Source organism: Ambystoma mexicanum, chromosome 3p, assembly GCF_040938575.1.
Source record: "Ambystoma mexicanum isolate Mex_15411 chromosome 3p, UKY_AmexF1_1, whole genome shotgun sequence".
Lineage (NCBI taxonomy): Eukaryota > Metazoa > Chordata > Amphibia > Caudata > Ambystomatidae > Ambystoma > Ambystoma mexicanum.
In genome coordinates this window covers 145511293-145530940 of record NC_090925.1, presented here as the reverse complement: position 1 = coordinate 145530940, position 19648 = coordinate 145511293, and the positions used below count along the sequence as shown (strand labels likewise).

The following is a 19648-nucleotide window of genomic DNA, read 5'->3' as shown; positions in this document are numbered from 1 at the left end:
TGCAGCGAAGACCAAGTTGCTGCTTCACAAATGGATTTTATGGGAACACCTCTTTGAAGGGCTGCCGAAGAGGCAATGCCTCTGGTGGAATGGGCCCTTAAGCCCTCTGGTGGGTCTTTCCCTGCTAATATGTAGCATTCTGAAATGCAAAGCACAATCCAACGTGATATGGTTTGCTTTGACACCGATTGACCCAATTTCTTTCCGGTGTAGCCGATGAAGTTGATTATCCACTCTAAGCTTGGAGAGCCTAGAGATGTAAAAGCTTAGAGCTCTTTTCGGGTCCAACCTGTGCAATCTTTCCTCCTCCTTACTAGGATGAGGTGGAGGGTAGAATGTGGGTAGAACAATTTTCTGATTTAAATGAAAATCGGACACAACTTTAGGCAAAAATGATGGTGTAACCCTCAATACCACTCTGTCCCTGTGGAACACAGTATAGGGAGGTCCAGAAGACAGTGCCTGCAATTCGCTCACTCTTCTTGCAGATGTTACTAGCAACTAGGAAAGCAGTTTTCCATGTCAGTAATCTTAATGGACAAGTGTGCAAGGGTTCAAAAGGGGCACACATTAAGAATTTTAGAACCAGATTAAGATCCCAAATTGGTACTTGGAAAGGATAAGGAGGAAACACATTGGGGAGTCCTTTTAAGAATTGTACTACTAAAGGAATTTTGAAATAGGAGCATTCTTCCGACCAGCGCTTGAAGATGGAAAGCGCTGCAAGATAAACTTTTATGGTCCCAACATTTAGACCTCTATGTGCTAGGGACAAGAGGAAGGACAGTACTTCCGGAATAGAACATAGAAAAGGATCAACATTCTTTTCTCTGCACCAGTTGCAAAACTTTTTCCAACGGCAATGGTATAGAGATTTTGTTGCTGGTCTTCTTGCCGAAAGCAACACCTCCATGACGTCATCTGGAAGGTCCCAATCCTTGTATCTCAGCCTTTCAGGTACCAAGCGTGAAGGTTGAGAATCTTGACCTCTGGATGGAGAACCTGACCCTCCATTTGTGAGAGAAGGTCTTCTCTCTGAGGAAGACGTACCGGGGGACAGATGGACATGTCTAGAAGGTCTGAGTACCACGTTCCCCTGGCCCAATCCGGGGCAATTAGGATAATGTGGTTTCCTAATCGTCTCAGTCTCCTGATGACTTGAGGAATGACGGGAATCAAAGGGAACGCGTATAATAGTGGGACGTTCCATTCCACCACGAACGCGTCCCCTAGGGCTCCTCTCGGGGGAAATTCCCTTGAGCAATACCTTTCGCATTTCCGGTTGATACCCATCGCAAATAGGTCTACTTGAGGGGTTCCCCAAAGGGCGAAGATCTCTTGAATGACTTCCTGAGCCAGTTCCCACTCGTGGGACACCGTGCTCTGCCTGCTCAGAGCGTCTGCGGTCATATTCTCCTCCCCGGCTAGATGGACTGCCGTTAAGGAGATTCCTTCTTGAATTGCCCAATACCAGAGCTGCATTGCCTCTCTGCACAGAGGTAGTGACCCTAAACCTCCTCTTTTGTTTAGATAGTGCATGGCCACTGTGTTGTCCGTCATTATTAGGACATTTTTTTTTCCCTGACAGATGGCAGAAAAGCCCTAAGCGCTAGTCTGATTGCTCTCAGCTCTAAAAGGTTGATGTGTAGTTTGGACTCCGACGGAGACCAGCGACCGTTGATTGTCAGATCGTTGGCATGAGCTCCCCACCCCAAGAGTGAGGCGTCCGTCACTACTGTAATCTCCGGCCAGGGCTGCCAAAACTGTTCCCCTTTTAGGATATTCTCTGTGCAATTCCACCACAGAAGATCCTGCTGAACCTTGTTCGGAATCTGAAGAAAATCCGTCATTTGACCTGAGAACTGGGACCATTGAGTCTTTAGAGCCCATTGAAGGGATCTCATCCTCAGGCGTGCTTCTGGCACTAGGAAGATGCAGGATGCCATGAGGCCGAGCAACCTCAAGAAGTCGTAGGCCTGGAGATTTTGGGCATTTTGGAATTTGGAAACCATCTGAAGAATTTCTTGAGCCCTTGACTTGGGAGGCGAGTTCTTTCCCAAGGATGTGTCCAATAAAGCCTGTATGTATTGGAGCTGTTGGGAAGATGTCATTTGTGACTTCTTGAAATTGAGGGAGAAGCCCAGTCTGTGGAGGAAGTTGCAGGTGACTTTCAGATGATCTAGTGCTTGTACAGCAGAACGTGCCCTGATCAACCAATCATCCAGGTAGGGGTAAACGTGAATCCCCCCTCTCCTGAGGTACGCTGCCACCACCACCATCAACTTGGTGACGACCCTCGGGGCGGAGGTCAATCCGAATGGCAGGACTCGAAACTGATAGTGTGAGTCGCCAACTACGAACCTCAGGTATTTTCTGTGCTTGAGATGAATTGGCACATGAAAATAAGCATCCTGGAGGTCCAATGACACTAACCAATCTTGAAGTTGGAGTGCTTGAAGGATCTGAGAAAGAGTGACCATCTTGAACTTGTCCTTCCTGAGGAGCTTGTTCAAGTTTCTTAAGTCCAAGATGGGTCTCAGTCTTCCGTCCTTTTTGGGAATAAAAAAATACGGCGAGTACCATCCCTTGTTCCTCTCCGCTACAGGTACTGGCTCTATAGCACCTTTCTCCAGCAGGGTTAGAACTTCCTGCTGTAGAAGCAGGTCTGAAATCTTCAAAGGGTGTCTCCCTGGTGGATTGTTTTGAGGTTGCGTTAGAAAAGGAAGGCAGTAACCTTGGGCTATTGTTTCTAGAGCCCAAACATCTAAAGTAATGGCTTGCCATTCTTGCAGATGTTGTGACAGCCTGCCTCCCACAGGTGTCTTGTGATGCAAGTCCTCAAAGTGGTTTTGTGGCGGTTGCTGCAGCCACTGATGGCAAAGAGGCTGCAGCTGGAGCTGGCTTTGCACGTTTTCCTCGTCCACCGCAAGTGGCATTTTTCTGGCCCCTTTGACTGGACATTCCTTTCGCCTTTCCATATGAGGAGTAGTAACGATAGGATCCTCCCCTCCAAGATTGTCCTGGCACACGAAAAGGCTGAGGGTGCCTAATAGCAGCTCCTAAAGATTTGGCAGCTGCTTTTGAGGTCTGCAACCTCTCAAGGCTCTCGTCAGCCTTGCTGCCAAAAAGGTGAGACCCGTCAAAGGGCATGTTCAGAAGGCGGTTCTGAACTTCTGGTGCGAAACCCGACTTCCGTAACCACACAAATCTGCGTATTACCGTGCTACTACCCATGGACCTGCTCACACTATCTACAGTGTCCAATCCTATCTACAGTGTCCAATCCAGATTCAAGGGATTCCTGCATGGCCTCCTTTCCATCTCTTAACAATGGCTAGGAATCCTTCCTTTTCATCCCCTTCTGGTATGTGCTCTGCCGCCATTGCAATGCACTCGCACACAGAGTGTACGAAAACTTTGCCAAGGCACATGTGGAGTTGGCTGATTTTAACGCCATACTCCCAGCTGAAAATACCTTATGTGCCCAGCCATCCACACGCTTATCGTCCCTGTCCGGAGGGATAGAAGGGTACGCCATTTTATTTGAAGCTGTGGCTGCCTGGATCACCAGACTTTCGGGAGTGGGATGTGTAGACAGATAGCCGGGGTCGCTACTGGCAGGGCGGTATTTTGAAGTAAGGGATTTATTCACTGGAGGAATAGAATCCGGAGTCTCCCAATTTTTGGCCACCATATTTTGCAAGGCTACATGGAAGGGTAGGACTGGATCTTCGGTGGGACCATGGTCCAATACATCAGTCAAATCATCCTGGATGAATTGGGTTGGTGGTCTAGCCCATCCTAAATAATCGACCACTTTTTTCATTAGTTGACGGTATGAGGGACTGACATGCTCTCCTGGTTCTGGCCTGCCAAAATCTGTTTCAGGAGATGTATCAATGCCACTTGCATTATGTAAGGACTCCACCAGGTCCCTCATCCTGCTTTCTTCAGAAAACAGGCATTCTGGGACATTTGGTGTACCATATTCCAGTCCAAAAGGCAGATTCTCCTCATCAGATCTCTCCTGTTCCTCAAAAATTCCTTCCTAGCAAGAGGTTTAAAAACCTTTTCTGGGAGAGGCGGAGGAGGTGTGTTAGTGGACCCTGAAGGACTTACAAGCTTTGCAGCCTTCTGTTCTGGTCGAGTTGGCTGAACTGGAGCCTTTGGAACCCTTGGCACTGAGGGCTTCGGGGTCGACGTCGACAAAGGCGTCGATGGCGCCAACGGAATAGTGGTAGTCGACGGCGTCGGCTTCGAGGGCGTCGAGGCGCTCCTCGAAGATTTGCCCTTTGCGGTGTGTTGGGTTTTGGATGGCGTCGGTGACCTCGAGAGGTCAACTCGACTTGAGCGGTCTTTTTCGCTCTGTGTCCTGGAAGGTTCTCGATCCTTCCTTCTTCGATCACCCGGGCTCGAGGGCGCGAGAGTGTCGGGGCGATGACGCTCCCGGCCGGCTTCCGAAGAAGGCGCGGACCGAGGCTTCGCTTTTTCGAACACCTCCATCATTTTAATTCTGAATGCTTCCCACTCTTCGGAGGAAGAATGTTTTGTGGGGCATTTCATTCTTTTCGGGGATTCGTCCGAGGACGAGGTGGAGGGGGGCCTGTGGCGTCTTTTCTTCGATTTCTTTGTCGAAGACGACGAGCGATGGGAATCGCTTCGGGACCTGGAACCTGGAACGATGCCTTTCGCGTCGAGGAGATTTCTCCTCACGGGACCTTGACTCGACGCTAGAGGCTTTTCGGTCGGATTTGCGACCTACCTGTAGTTTTCCCTTCTTCTCTCGCAAGGCCTTCCCCGTCATCGCCTGACACTTCGTACAGGCCTCCATGTCGTGGCCTTCCCCGAGACACCACAGGTCCGTGATAGACATTTTCGAACTGCAAAATTTACATTTTTTGAAACGCGATCGCGGGGGGTCGGTGTCGATGACGAGGGCATATTGATATTCTCTAGCAATATTCACTGCGTCACAGAACTCGAGGCGCGCCGAATCTCTGAAGCAACATGTACCGTGGAAAAACGGAACTGAGGCCAATGGGTGCCGTGCGTGCACGTCACCCTCGACGGAGGCCTTCGAGGGACCATCGACTCGACGACATCGACGAACGGCGCCCTCTGCCGAAATTTTTTTTTCCGAAGCAGCTAAAGCTGGATGGAATACATCTAAAATGAGGAATACGTTGGAGGACACAATCCACTCGAATAGGATATACAGTTATATATAAGGAAACCTCATTATAATTGGTTGCTCTATAACTAATAACTCCTCCTGGGTAAAACCTTCTACAAGTTATACTTTTCAATTTTACACCTTATTGGTTGGCGCTGTACTACATTAGTCTATCAGAGGAACATAAGGTGATTGGCTAGTTTTTAGCTCATCGGCCTTGGCCACCTTCAAACAGTGCCAAGTTACGTGGTGAGAAAGGAGGGATGGGTGAACTGCTATTATCCAGTTAAAGAAGATTCTCCCTACTCGTTCCCTGGTCTGATGTTTTCACTAGCAACCTTATCCATTTATATGTTACCGTCATCGGATATATTTGTCCGTTCATGGTCAACATGCATTCTCAAAATCCTGGCAAGGGCATATGTGAGCATTGACACTCATCAGGAACCCAGACTGAGCTAAGGATAACATTTTCAAGTTGGACTGGATTGAAACTAGAAATGTTTGTGTCTCTTACAAGGACTTTAATGCCACTTCTTTTGCACACAAAAAAGTAAAAGAGATGGAAGCTTACTTGTATAGAGCACCCTCACCTCAGTTGAGGACTTCAATTTTACATCTTCGCTTCAATTTGGTTCCGACATGAGATGTATTAGCAAGAAGAAAACTTATTAATGAAAAAGAGAACTTCTGCAGATTTTGTGTGGAAATTTCTGTTAGAGAGACTCTCAAACATGTAATAGTGGAATGTCCAGCCTTGATGGATAATAGAGCAAATTTTTCTGGAAACATTTGACGTATTTTGGTCAGATGGCTCCTGAAAACAGATGGCCAACTATCTTGTCCACCAAGGTTATTAGCATCCGAATTGCAACTTACAATTTTATGAATGCCTTAAATTTGAATGCAGAAATTGTCTCTGTGATGGCGCAAGTTCGTCATGACACCTTGTGATCAGAATGAGGTTTATATGTGATAATACCTTTTCATGTGTTAAACACTGTGGTTTGTTCGAATAGCTCTGCTAATTTCCATTATAGCTGCCAAGGAGTTTTGTATAACTTCCAATTTGGTCTTGTATGATTGGTTAGTATTATATGAAGTGTACATCAAGGAAATATGAATATTTTAGGTCTTAAATGTTGTATGTTTTGTTATTTTGAATTAGTTGTTTTATGATCAAGTTCTTGTTCTATGACAGTACACTTCGCCAATTTTAATTCTATTGCTTTTAAATTTTAGTCTTTTGTCTTGGCTGTTTTGTAACTTTTTGTAACTTTTGGTAATTCTTGATGTAAATTGTTAATTTTTAAATAGGGAAATGTAAATGAATTGTTTAAATTTTGATAAAAGTTGAGTTTTCTCAGCTAAATTCAATAAAAAATAAAAAAAATAACTCCTCCTGGGTAAAACCTTCTACAATTATACTTTTCAATTTTACACCTTATTGGTTGGCGCTGTACCACATTAGTCGATCAGGCGAACATAAGGTGATTGGCTATTTTTTAGCTCATCGGCCTTGGCCACCTTCAAACGGTGCCAAGTTACATAGTGAGAAAGGAGGTATGGGCGAACTGCTATTATCCAGTTAAAGAAGATTCTCTTTACTCGTTCCCAGGTCTAATGAAAGAAATGGCAGGTGCTCTGGCATAAATGACTATTGTTTCAGTCACGTGGTAGAGGACCACTATTCGGGACCCAATATCATCCATTTGTTGAATTTTGTTTGAATATTTTTCAACGTGCGTGTGCTTTCTCGTGGTTGTTAGGCAGAATTATATGCAGTACCCTTTGGGAACACCACACACAATTAAGACTACAAGTGACAGTACAAATTCACCTTTGGTACAAGCCTGTACTACACAGTAAAGTAGTAGCGATGGCTGAGCAGCCAGACTTATCTCAAGAGTAAGTGAGCAGTATCAAATAGTTACACAAAGCACAACAATTACTATGATTCAAACAAACACTGACTCAAGGTTTCGGAGTAAAAGAATATACATTTATTTACACATCAGTTGTATAACATTTCACTAAAGTAAAGCAGTTGAAAAATCACTTTACTAATACACCACACCACTCCCAATAGATTCTGGACAAGTTAAACTCAAAATGAAGTGTGCACAAAATGGCACTCCAGTAATTTAAAAAGGGAGGGAAAAACAAAGTTAGACTAAAATTGAGCAGCACCAACAGGTAGTTAAGCAGGGCAATCTAGAAAGAGGAACTACAGTGATGGAATCAAATCAAACAGGCTTAGGGCCAAAGTCAATAGGACAAAAGTCTTTTGCTCAACATCACACAGTTCAGGGTAGTTCGCGGTTAAGTCTTTGCCAAGAGTTCCGGACGAAGTTGGTCGGTAGAAAAGTTAGTTTAAAGAGAAGAGAAGGACAAGCCCTCGGATTGGCGAAAGGTTTCAGATACCTTCACCGCGCTGAACGAAACGAACAACCAGATTTGCACAGTACCTTTAAATGGAGAAGAAGCTGTAGCTCAGACGGACGTTCCTAGTACTTCCTGCAGGCTCACGGTTCCTGGACCGACTGTCGGACTGACACGAAGTAGGAAGACTGGAGGGTCCTGCACTACCCAGGGAAGAAACCAGTAGCAGAGCAAAACAACGAATAAAAGGTGCGTTCCTTAAAACCCAAGCAGGGTCCGACCTTCCTGGCTATCCGGCCCACTGTAGCTCTGTACAGCGAATTTGACCAGAGGAGGGAGGCCTGGCTTGCAGTTGGGCGAACTGGTTGGTCCCGCCAGCTCAGGGGAAGATGATTCCTGGAGGATCTTCGTTGGAGTTCGAGGATTCGGACCTGCAGCAGGGCTTCAACGTGCGGTTCAGTCGTGGTAGGGGCCCTCTTCCATCAGCTCCTCGTCGGTTCTTTCGTTCCAGTGGCGACTCTGCCTCTCCAGTCCCAGAGACCTGCTTTTTATGCAGCCTGGCTGTCAATCACACAGCAGGGTAGCTGTCCTGGCGGGGACAGTCACCCAGCCAATCAAACAGGAGTGCGACTTGGGTTACCAAGGGAACCCATGGCAGGGTCCCAAGACCTGCCTACCCAGACTTTTAGGCGCCTTAAGGAGGGCTTCTGTGCAATAGCCCGCGAAAAGACGGCGAACAAAGGGACCAAACCTGGTTTGGCACGCAGAGTAAAACACGAGAAAGAGTGTTACAAAAAGAAATGGCGAATACACCCAGCCAGAACCGTATAAAAACGTATATGGTCAAGCAGGTTTAAGTTCGAGGCTAGCCTAAAACAATACCAAGGTTATTTAAGATAACCGTGATAGGAACAATAGGGTAGTTACCACTGCCACCAGCCAAGTCTTGATGAAAAGGGAGCGAAACAGTGCTCCAAGAGAAACAGACAAAAAGGGGTAAGTATTAACCCTTTCCAATACTCCATGTAAGATGGGGTGTACTGGGTCTGTGGTTTAAAGAGACTACATAAAGTTAATGGCAATTTTACATGTTTCTGGGAGAGAGTAGTCAGTCCCAGAAAAATGGAGTCCGTGGGAAGTCTGAAAGACAACCCTGTGTCACTGCACTGAAGGTGCTGTGTAACACACAGTAAAAAGATGATGCCTGTGGAGTAGGTGAGGATCCACAGTCTATGAACACAAAAATGTACAACACACACAGCAAAACACATGCAAGAGTGGGAAAAAAGGCTCACACTCTTACCAGGTGAAAAAAATAAATCCTATAAATCCGGCAAAGCTGCTGAGGGACTCAGTAGATAAGGGAAATTAGCCATTCTGGAGAATTTTCCCTAACAGTGGTGTCGACTTGTGGTGCTGTATACTAATTTGTTATGTGATCAATTGGCACGGTAGCTACTTGCAGCTGGCATTCAAGGATATATGTGTATTTTTCACTGCTTCCAACTGAAACTAATTAACTTTAACAATTGTGCTGTGTGCCCTGGTAAACGTTATCTAGTGTGGTTGCATCTTGCTATGCCGAATTCGCCTGGGCACATTGACCTTGGTTACTGGGGCTACTGTCTGAGCTCCACAAAGCCTGGAAACCATCTGTTAAGCAATTTTATGTCAGGCTGCAGTATTTCAGAATTGAGGCCCTTTTGGGTTTAGTCTAAAATGGCAGTACTTTGGTTCATTCTCCGCCATGTTGTGCCCTTCGTCCCTTACATGTTGATATTCTTCGTGTCTTCATATATGTATTCTTCATGTCTATGTGCAAGTGTTCATCATGTCTGCGTGCAAGTGTGCTTTATGTCTGCATGCAAGTGTTCTTCATGTCTACATGCAATTCATGTCTGCTACGTGTACTTTGTGTGTGTGTGCCACCATTTAATTACTCCCTACCTCTGTGTATAATAAGTGCACTACCTGCTGCCCTCTTATGTCACATTATCTTTTCTACGCTTAATGGCAAATACATGGCTCTTAATGTTTTGATAACGGCCTACTGCACCTTTCTCAGCTTATACTTCAGCTTGTGATCGTTATGGGGAGCAGGTGGCTGTTGGGGGCGAGGCCAATACTGGTGCAACTCTCATTTCCATTACCACACTCCCCCATCTGGCCTTCTTTTTGACCACACCTATACTATGTTCCCTCATCCTATCATATCCATCTTTTGGTATCCATGTTTTATAATCCCTCCCCTCAGGCTTTCTCTATGCATTCTTCTGGCCCACATGTCATGAAACAGCACTCATCATTCCCTTCACAATTGACCCAGTGTTCCGTGTAGTTTTCAGGGTCGAGAGGGGGCTCAAACATAGTACCTGGGGGCCCTATTGGTCTTTTGATGAGGTGCATTTCATGTTGTTTGTCTGTTTGGGTGTGTATATGCACTACGTCATCTTCACCCAGTATTACTGTTGTAGAGGTGGCCTCAAATATGGCCTGCCCTCCAACCGACCATTTTGAAGTTCTAGGAACGTTCACGCCGAGATATGTGACGTATGCTGAACAATTAAACCAGCAGATAGCCGCGGTGGGGCTCTGTCCGGTACCTACCAGCTGGACAGCACCTATTGAAGTACCTGCACTTAAGAAACCTTGGACAGTAAGGTACCCGTTGAGGGAACCGTATCGACACATGAGACAGAATGATTATTGTCAAAACGTAAGGCCTGAAGAAGCCACGAAAGCCCTAAACAAAGACAAATGGTGACGTCACAAGAACTCAGACTGATTCACAGATGAAGAAAACAACAACCTATGAATGACGAAAAGGGACGAAAACACAATAGATAGGCGACATCCTGAATTGAAGTTAAAGGACGATTTCAAATATAAGAAGTTTAAGAAGATATGCAACCAGTTTACACGTGTACATATATGCTTGGAAATGAAAGGGGCCCCTAGGGGTCCCTCGCGATATGGAAACAAGGCAATAACCATACACGAAAAGATGCGCCAGACACGAGGTTCACATTCCCAATGCTAGGGTTTATTGCAAGCAAAATAGTCCCAATTGGCCAACTGTGGTCTCACGCCCCGCGACGTGTATTTTCTAGACCTCGAGGGACGCAAGAGAGCGAATTACGTACATCAGTTACATATATACAAAATGCATATCATACAATCAGCAATGTCATGTTTAACACCCCCCTTTTATTGAGTTTCTTTGAACTCGGGATGATGATGGTGTTCTGACTTGAGTGTCGTGTAGACCGATGAGACCTCCGTCCCCAAGTGACGCACAGGGGAACTAAAAAGAAACCCGCTGTGCGACCTTTGAGGCCACAGGTGGGAGATGACTTCCCAGATCCACGGAACCTCTGGAACACCGATGCTGCTGTCAAAAAAGAACGAGGTTAAGTACCAGGCAATTACAATACATATCAAGTTAACCAAGGATCTAAAAGGTCTTACCTATCTGGTGTTAGGAAAACCCAGGAAACCTAGTAGAGAGGTTCGAGACTCAGATGATGCGGCGATCCCTGGAATGGTAGAACCGTAGGTGAGCGTGGAGGTAGGATCAGCCACCTGTAGGAGTGAAGGCGTGACTTGAATCCCCAAGAAGGGAAATGGCGTAGGAGTTCAGCGAAGGTACCAAGGGATGATCCAAAGACAAGTCAGGGTGAAGTCCAAAATCCGGCAACAGGTAAACAGTTCCAAGCAAAGGTACCAAGGGGTATCCGAAGGAGTCCGAGGTAGAGTTCCGTGATCAGAGTTAACAGAGGAGCAAGACGTAACGCCAAACAGGGTCTGAAGACAGCTGAGAAGCAATGAGTGTTCTGTCTCTCAGACCTTTATACTGTGCGTCTCTGGGTCATGTGACGTCCACCAAGGTCACGTGAGGAACGCCACTCTGGATGACGTGATCGACGTGGAGACGTAACACCGCCCCTTCTGCTATACGTTCTCCAAGGCAATTGCCAATGCAGAAAGGGTTGCAATCGAGCCCGTACACCATAGCTGGTACGGAGTTTTCGGTCCTTTGGGTTCACCGAATCACTTGAGCCTCGAACCGTGGGAGGAGATGTTGGGGAAATGTGAGCAGTGTTCTGGTGTGTAGTGGACTGGTGTGCAGAGGATCGCCTAACATAGCCCCCCCCCCCCAACGGCCCACGACCCCGTGGGCAGGACGGATGATCCTTATGGAAGCAGGCTACCAACCGAGGGGCGTCTAGATCCAAGGCGGAAACCCAAGAACGTTCCTCCGGGCCGTAACCCTTCCAATCCACTAGATACTGGAGCCTACCCCTAAACCATCGGGACCCCAAAATGGCCGACACCTCAAAGACATCAGGAGAGGCCAGGGACACCGGCGCAACAGAAGCTCGGAGTCGGACAGAATCGGGACAAGGCTTGAGGAGGGAGACATGGAAGACAGGATGGATACGCCAAGAACTAGGAAGTACTAGACGAAAAGCCACCGGGTTCACAACCTGAGAGATCACATACGGGCCGACAAAGCGAGGCAGCAATTTCCGGCAACCCACTAGGCGCAGATGACGTGAAGACAACCAGACCCTAGAACCCACCACCAAAGGAGGAGCAGCTAGACGTTTGCCATCCACACGGGCCTTCATAGAAGCCTTTGCTTCAGTGAGATGGACCACAGTACTAGCATGTACAGCAGACAGATCCCTAAGACATGTCGTGGCCGCAGGATTCGAAGTAATAGAATCATCAGGGACCGGCAAGACCTTGGGATGTTGGCCGTAGAGGGCGTAGAAAGGCGAATAACCTGTAGCTGAATGAGCCGCGTTATTGTATGCGAACTCAGCAAGCCGTAAAACGGCCAACCAGGAGGTCTGGTGTTGCAATATAAGGCAGCGAAGATACTGCTCCATGGATTGATTCGTCCTTTCAGTCTGCCCATCAGTCTCAGGATGATAGGCCGAAGAATACCTGGTATCAATGCCCAACAATTTAGTCAACGACCTCCAAAAACGAGAGGTGAACTGTGATCCTCGATCGGATATAATGACCGAAGGGAGTCCAAATAACATGAACACATGTTCAAAAAACAAGTCTGCCAAGACCGGAGCCGAAGGAATACCTTTACAAGGAACAAAACGAGCCATTTTTGTGAATGTGTCCACCACTACCCAGATGGAGTCAAAACCTTGTGACTTGGGGAGATCGGTAACGAAATCCATAGACAGTGTATGCCAAGGTCTGGGAGGTACCGGAAGCGGAAGTAGTAACCCAACCGGTCGGCCTCTCCGATGTTTAGCCTGAGCACACACTGCGCACGAATTGACATAACACTCCACATCGCGCTTCATAGAGGGCCACCAACACCAGCGCTTGAGAAGATCTAAAGTGCGCTCCTGACCGGGATGGGCATTAAAATGAGCATCATGAGACCACTCAAGGGCCAGATTACGAGTGTCAGGTGTGGGAAGAAACAGACGTTCATGCACGAAAGGCAAACCATCAGAATACACGGGGTCCCATTCTCGCAACTGTTCGGAATGAATGCTAGTCCAGGATCGGACCGAGTCTAATAATGACAATGAGGGTGTACAGAGACAAATTACATGACTCTTTCCGAGAACAGTGTCAGGGAAGGTTGGCAACTCGACCCCACCCGGGGAACGTGACAAGGCGTCTGCTTTACCATGTGAAGTTCCAGGACGATGCATAATATGAAAATCAAAAGAGGAAAAGAAAAGATGCCACCGAACCTGTCTGCTATTAATGCACTTCAATGAAGCCAGATCCTGTAAATTTCGATGATCTGAGTATACAGTGATTGGGTGTTTAGCCCCCAAAAGATGATGGTGCCAAACACGAAAGGCGTCCATGACAGCCAGGAGTTCCTTCTCCGTAACGGTGTAGTGAGTCTCAGTACTGGAGAACTTACGGGAATGGTATGCCACTGGGTGTAATTTGCCTGTAGTAGGACATGATTGAGACAATACCGCACCGAGAGCAAAAGAAGAGGCATCCGCTTCAACTATGAACGGAAGATCAGGATTGGGGTGCTGGAGCACCGGTGCGGTAGTGAAAGCGGTTTTCAAAGCCTCAAAAGCCTCCTGATGTTCCCTTTGCCAACGATAGGGTACCTGAGGGCTGGTCAGGGCCGTGAGCGGGGCAACGATTGTGGAAAAGGAGGATATGAAACGCCTATAAAAGTTGGCAAAGCCCAAAAAGGCCTGCAAGGACTTGAGTGTTTGAGGTACTGGCCACTCCAAGACTGCTTTGACCTTGGAATCGTTCATGGATAACGCTCCCGGAGTAATGTGAAATCCCAGAAACTCAACAGACGTTTTATGAAACTGACATTTCTCAGGTTTGGCAAATAAGGAATGTTCTCTGAGACGGGATAGTACTTCTCGGACATGCTTTACATGGTCATCAAGATTACGAGAAAAGATCAAGGTGTCGTCCAAATACACAACCATGTATACATCCAAAATATCCCTGAATATGTCATTCATAAAGCGTTGGAATGTGGCCGGGGCATTACACAGACCAAAGGGCATGACTAGGTATTCATACAAGCCGTAACGAGTACAGAAGGCCGTTTTCCACTCATCACCCTCGCGAACGCGCACTAGATTGTATGCGCCGCGCAGATCAAGCTTGGTGAAAACAGAAGCATGTGATAAGTGGTCCAGAAGGGGTGTGATTAACGGAATTGGATATCTATCCTTTTTTGTGATGGCATTAAGACGCCGATAATCCACACAAGGACGTAAATCCCCCTCTTTCTTAGGTACAAAGAATATAGGGCTTGCAGCTGGTGAAGTAGAGGGGCGGATATGTCCTAGATGAAGGGCGTTCTGTACATACTCTTTCAATGCTTGTTCCTCCGAAGGAGATAAAGAATAAATCCTGCCCGAAGGAATAGTGGAATCAGGGATTAATTCGATTGGGCAGTCATATGGTCTATGTGGAGGAAGTACCTCGGAAGAGCCACGATCAAAAACTGATTCGAATGCTTTGTACTCAGATGGAATCCCAGACACCAGCCCCCCAACGGTATGAGGATTCACAAGCTCAGAACCATCAACACTCAGCGTGAGTTGAGCTAAGGCTCCCAAGGCCCGAGAAGGGGTATCAGTTGTTTGATGGGTCGGGAGACAATAATTCTGACAGATCTCGGATTCGAAGAGCACAGTGCCTGATTGCCAATTAATCAGCGGATTGTGTTCACGTAACCATGGTATCCCTAATATGATACCGAATTGAGGTGTGGTAATTAAGTCAAAACTTAAGATCTCTGTGTGAATATCTTGTATGGTCAACAAGAGAGGTGCAGTTTGGTGTCTAACAGGACCAGAAACTAACGCAGAGCCATCTACGGCTTGAACAGGTTCAGGTCGGGTTTTTACCACTAAAGGTAGATTGAGGGAATGGGCTAGAGCAATGTCTATGTAATTTCCAGTAGCACCTGAATCAATGATGATTGTGACTGCATGAAGAAGGCCTGTAGTGGGACACAGAGTAGCGTTTACAGAGACGGGTTGAACACGAGCAAAGGCAAGAGGGGTACCCGGAGATGAAGACTGAACACTCGACCTGCTCTCCGGATCTAAGGTCGAGCTGTCCGAAAAACCTGGCTCTTCTTGGGGCGTCGAGGGCACTCTTTCACATAATGTCCCGTGGTGCCACAATAAAAGCATGCATTATCCACCCTTCTACGTTCCCTCTCAGATGTTGTAATAGGGCTACGTAAACCTCCCACTTGCATAGGTTCTTCCGTACTGGAAGCAGGAATACTGACAAGTGTAGGATGGGAAGAAACCCCCAAGTCAGCTCTACGCTCCGATCGCCGTGCATCTACCTGCAGGGCAAGATCAACTAGTTCCTGATACTGAGTGGGCATAGAAGGGATCACTGCTAAAGCATCTTTCATTATATTATTCAACCCCCTATAAAAGACAACTGCCCGCTTGCTTTCTGGCCATGATGTTTCGGCAACCAATTGATTGAACCGGGTGATGTATTCTATCAAAGTCCTTCTACCCTGTGTTAGTCCTAACAACTCCAAATCCCTAGACTGTGCCTTGTGTCGGGTATCAAATACTCGAGACATTTCTAGAACCAACAAATCAAAGTCATAAAGGACTGGACTATTATTCTCCAAAAGGGGATTAGCCCAAGCGGCAGTTGTCCCGGCTAAATGGGAAAGGGCAAAGGCGGCTTTAGCAGTGGAAGTAGAAAAGGCCAAAGGTCTGCACAAGAAATGTAACTTGCACTGATTAATGAAGGTCCTGAATTTCTTGGGGTCACCTTGATAACGTTCAGGAGCGGCCAGGGGGGGAAGGAGTTGGGAGGACCACCGGAGTTGAGACTGTAGTATTTGCCAAGGGAGGAGGTGTGGTTGAAGAGCTAGCATCTCCGAATTCAGGGTCTGCAGGAAGGGAATGCTGAACACTCTGTATGGAGTCTAACCTTTGGTGGATCACCATGTCTGCCCTCAATACTGTAATCGCCTGGACTAAAGCAGCTATGGGTTCTTCCGTGGATCCCTGCATTGTCTAACACAACTATATGGCTTCAGTCTGTTCTGACTTGAGTGTCGTGTAGACCGATGAGACCTCCGTCCCCAAGTGACGCACAGGGGAACTAAAAAGAAACCCGCTGTGCGACCTTTGAGGCCACAGGTGGGAGATGACTTCCCAGATCCACGGAACCTCTGGAACACCGATGCTGCTGTCAAAAAGGAACGAGGTTAAGTACCAGGCAATTACAATACATATCAAGTTAACCAAGGATCTAAAAGGTCTTACCTATCTGGTGTTAGGAAAACCCAGGAAACCTAGTAGAGAGGTTCGAGACTCAGATGATGCGGCGATCCCTGGAATGGTAGAACCGTAGGTGAGCGTGGAGGTAGGATCAGCCACCTGTAGGAGTGAAGGCGTGACTTGAATCCCCAAGAAGGGAAATGGTGTAGGAGTTCAGCGAAGGTACCAAGGGATGATCCAAAGACAAGTCAGGGTGAAGTCCAAAATCCGGCAACAGGTAAACAGTTCCAAGCAAAGGTACCAAGGGGTATCCGAAGGAGTCCGAGGTAGAGTTCCGTGATCAGAGTTAACAGAGGAGCAAGACGTAACGCCAAACAGGGTCTGAAGACAGCTGAGAAGCAATGAGTGTTCTGTCTCTCAGACCTTTATACTGTGCGTCTCTGGGTCATGTGACGTCCACCAAGGTCACATGAGGAACGCCACTCTGGATCACGTGATCGACGTGGAGACGTAACACCGCCCCTTCTGCTATACGTTCTCCAAGGCAATTGCCAATGCAGAAAGGGTTGCAATCGAGCCCGTACACCATAGCTGGTACGGAGTTTTCGGTCCTTTGGGTTCACCGAATCACTTGAGCCTCGAACAGTGGGAGGAGATGTTGGGGAAATGTGAGCAGTGTTCTGGTGTGTAGTGGACTGGTGTGCAGAGGATCGCCTAACAGATGGACATTTCCGACGAGCATGACAATTATGACACTTTCGATTTCTATTCTAGTAACAATGTGTAATTTAGAAAGTGCGGAGGCATCTTCTAGTTGTTGAACAGAACACAGTGTTTCTGTTCTTGGAAGCAAGCTGCACATGGGGGAAGAGTCATATTCCAAACCTTGCTATCTATGAGGTGCTATTCGTGTCCTGGGAGCTGACACGCTCTAAAGGGTTTTGTGAAGGGGGCCGTAAGAGGAGCATAATTCAAGCCTTTAGCTGCTTTATTCTAACATATTCTACCATAGTACGAGACTGGCTGGCAGCTGTGAAATGATTAAATGCCCTGCAGCTCTCCCTCAAGGCTACAGAGAGGGAGCGTGGGCATTCCTTTCTGGGCTGCTCATGAGGAGTTTCAACGAACTCCTCAGTCCCGCGGCCTTGCCCTTTTCATATTCAGACAACAATGTTAACAGTTGAGCAGAGTAAGCAGAATTCACAAGAATTGCAAGCTGCAAAGCAGTTTAGACAGAAAGCAATGAGCAATGGTTAACAAGCAAAATGGCGATTCTTGCTACGTTTAAAATGGCCGCTTGCTGGTCAAGCATAGCAGTCTGTATTTCTATAATTCTGTGCATAAGACGGTTGGCCTTCGGCCATCAAGATACGTCTGTCATCCAAATGAAGGGTATTCACTTTTTCCAGATTGACAGAAACGCAAGAAAGCTGAGGAAACCGAGCGGCTTGCCATGCTTAGTAGAAAATTAGATTGCGGCGAGCGCCACATATACATATCTACATCAAAAGGAGCACTTTATATAACGCATATGTCCACTTTGCAAAAGGGCAGAATCAACCGCAAGTTACAAAGAGGCCCCAGAAGAAGCCCCTCAAACGCGGGACTCGAAAGCCAAAGACAAACGAAACTCAGATGCATGAGACCCGTGCAAATAAACCAAGGTCATCTTAGCTGCCACAAGCTAATACGATTTATGATACCAAGAGCAGAGTATCCTGTTCAAAGGAATCGAGATAAGCAGCAGAAGGCATTTGGTGGACAGAAAGCTAAAATCAAATACACAAATTACATGGAGACGGAGACGATTTTCACGGTGCCTGAAACACGTGCCCTGCCAAACAACAAGAGTTGGGGGCCTTCACACCTACGCTCTGCCTTGAGCCATGCATAGACATCCGAGTTCTCCCAGACAGAGAGGCAACATCGAGGCCTACAAGCTAGAAACTAATTGACACATGGTCAGTGGGGCGGTGATGGATGGTGGTACTGGTTGGTGTGAGGCTAGGGTAGTGGACGGGCACCCTGCACCTGGCCGATCATTCTGCATGCTGCTAAGCGAAGTGGAAAAGTACAAGGTGACGTAGTGCCAACCCAATCACAGTGGACCAAGTTATCTAGGATCCTATAGTTTGTAGAACCAATGGGACGTCATACTTTTAGTGACGTCCACAGTAGTTATCCTGAAGGAAGGGCTTAGATGCCCTGACACTAGTTAACCAATCCTCACACGCTACTAGCATATATAGATGTAGTACCTATAGTAAAGTTACCTTCCTATAACCAATAGAATTGAATGCAACATTTTTAGCGTTTCACGTCAGCGATGACAAGTTTTTAGTATAAAGGATGTGATTTTTGTGAAGTTCATCGGAGTGTTGAAGCGAAAAGGAAGATCACGCAACTGCGGATATTCATAACTCCCCATTTTCAAGGGTGTTTATTGAACTTCAAAGGGTTGGTTAAACGCTTATCTAACCATAAATCTAAGTATGGAAAAAAGCTACAACCATCAAATAATAATAACGCCGTCCTTGTGGAGTGTTCGTCAAAATAAAAGGGCCTAGACCAAAAAAAGAAGGGCAGTTTCTGTGCTTCTGGCAGCTCTGTGGTTAACGGTCTATATGCAACTCCCGCCAAATTGGGGTGGCATCAGTTCGATAGTTGTGTTACATGCACCGGCACTGGTGGTGCCCCAAGGTGATGTGGTGCAAATAGAAGACTACCCTATGGTAAAAAAAAAGATAAAGGAGAGAAATAACACCGAGGTCACAATGCACAAAAAGAGACAATTATCTTTCAAAAGCACCTAAGGATGCACTGGATGCTATCCCACATGAACCCAGGCTGTTTAACAAGGTGTCAATGTTCTTTACGTCCCTCCTCGGCCCTGGGGTGCAAGCATCAGCGAATGCCAAATGGTTACAGATAACACAATGGGAGTAAATGCCACTGCAAAGGGGTTCAATGCAATTAAGGAAGATCTGAGACCTTTTAGATTGATGACTCTCCAGAACAGGTATGTCCTCGACCTCCTCATTGCCATGGTGACTTCAGCAACCACTCCTTCACCACTGGAGTCTTCCCCTCCCCTCTGAAGCAGTCCCTTGTGCACCCTCTTCTTAAGAAACTCTCTGCCGACCCGTCCTGCCCGGCTAACTATCGTCCAATCTCCATCACTCCTTTCCTGGGCAAACTCCTGGAAATGCTGGCCATATCCCAGCTTCATCTTCACACTGAATCTGTTGGTTGTCTCCATTACCATCAGTCTGGATTCAGGGCTGCCAGAAGCATGGAAACTCCTCTCCTGAACATCTGTGAAGACCTGCTGTCCAATCTTGATTCTAGC

At 46.9% G+C, this 19648-nt stretch overlaps 1 protein-coding gene across 2 annotated transcripts in view; it reads right to left on the bottom strand.

Annotated features, from left to right (window-relative positions):
* LOC138579502 (uncharacterized) overlaps positions 1-19648 on the bottom strand; it is a 1088345-nt gene that overhangs the window by 273894 nt on the left and 794803 nt on the right. The gene's annotated exons all lie outside the window — the stretch shown is intronic.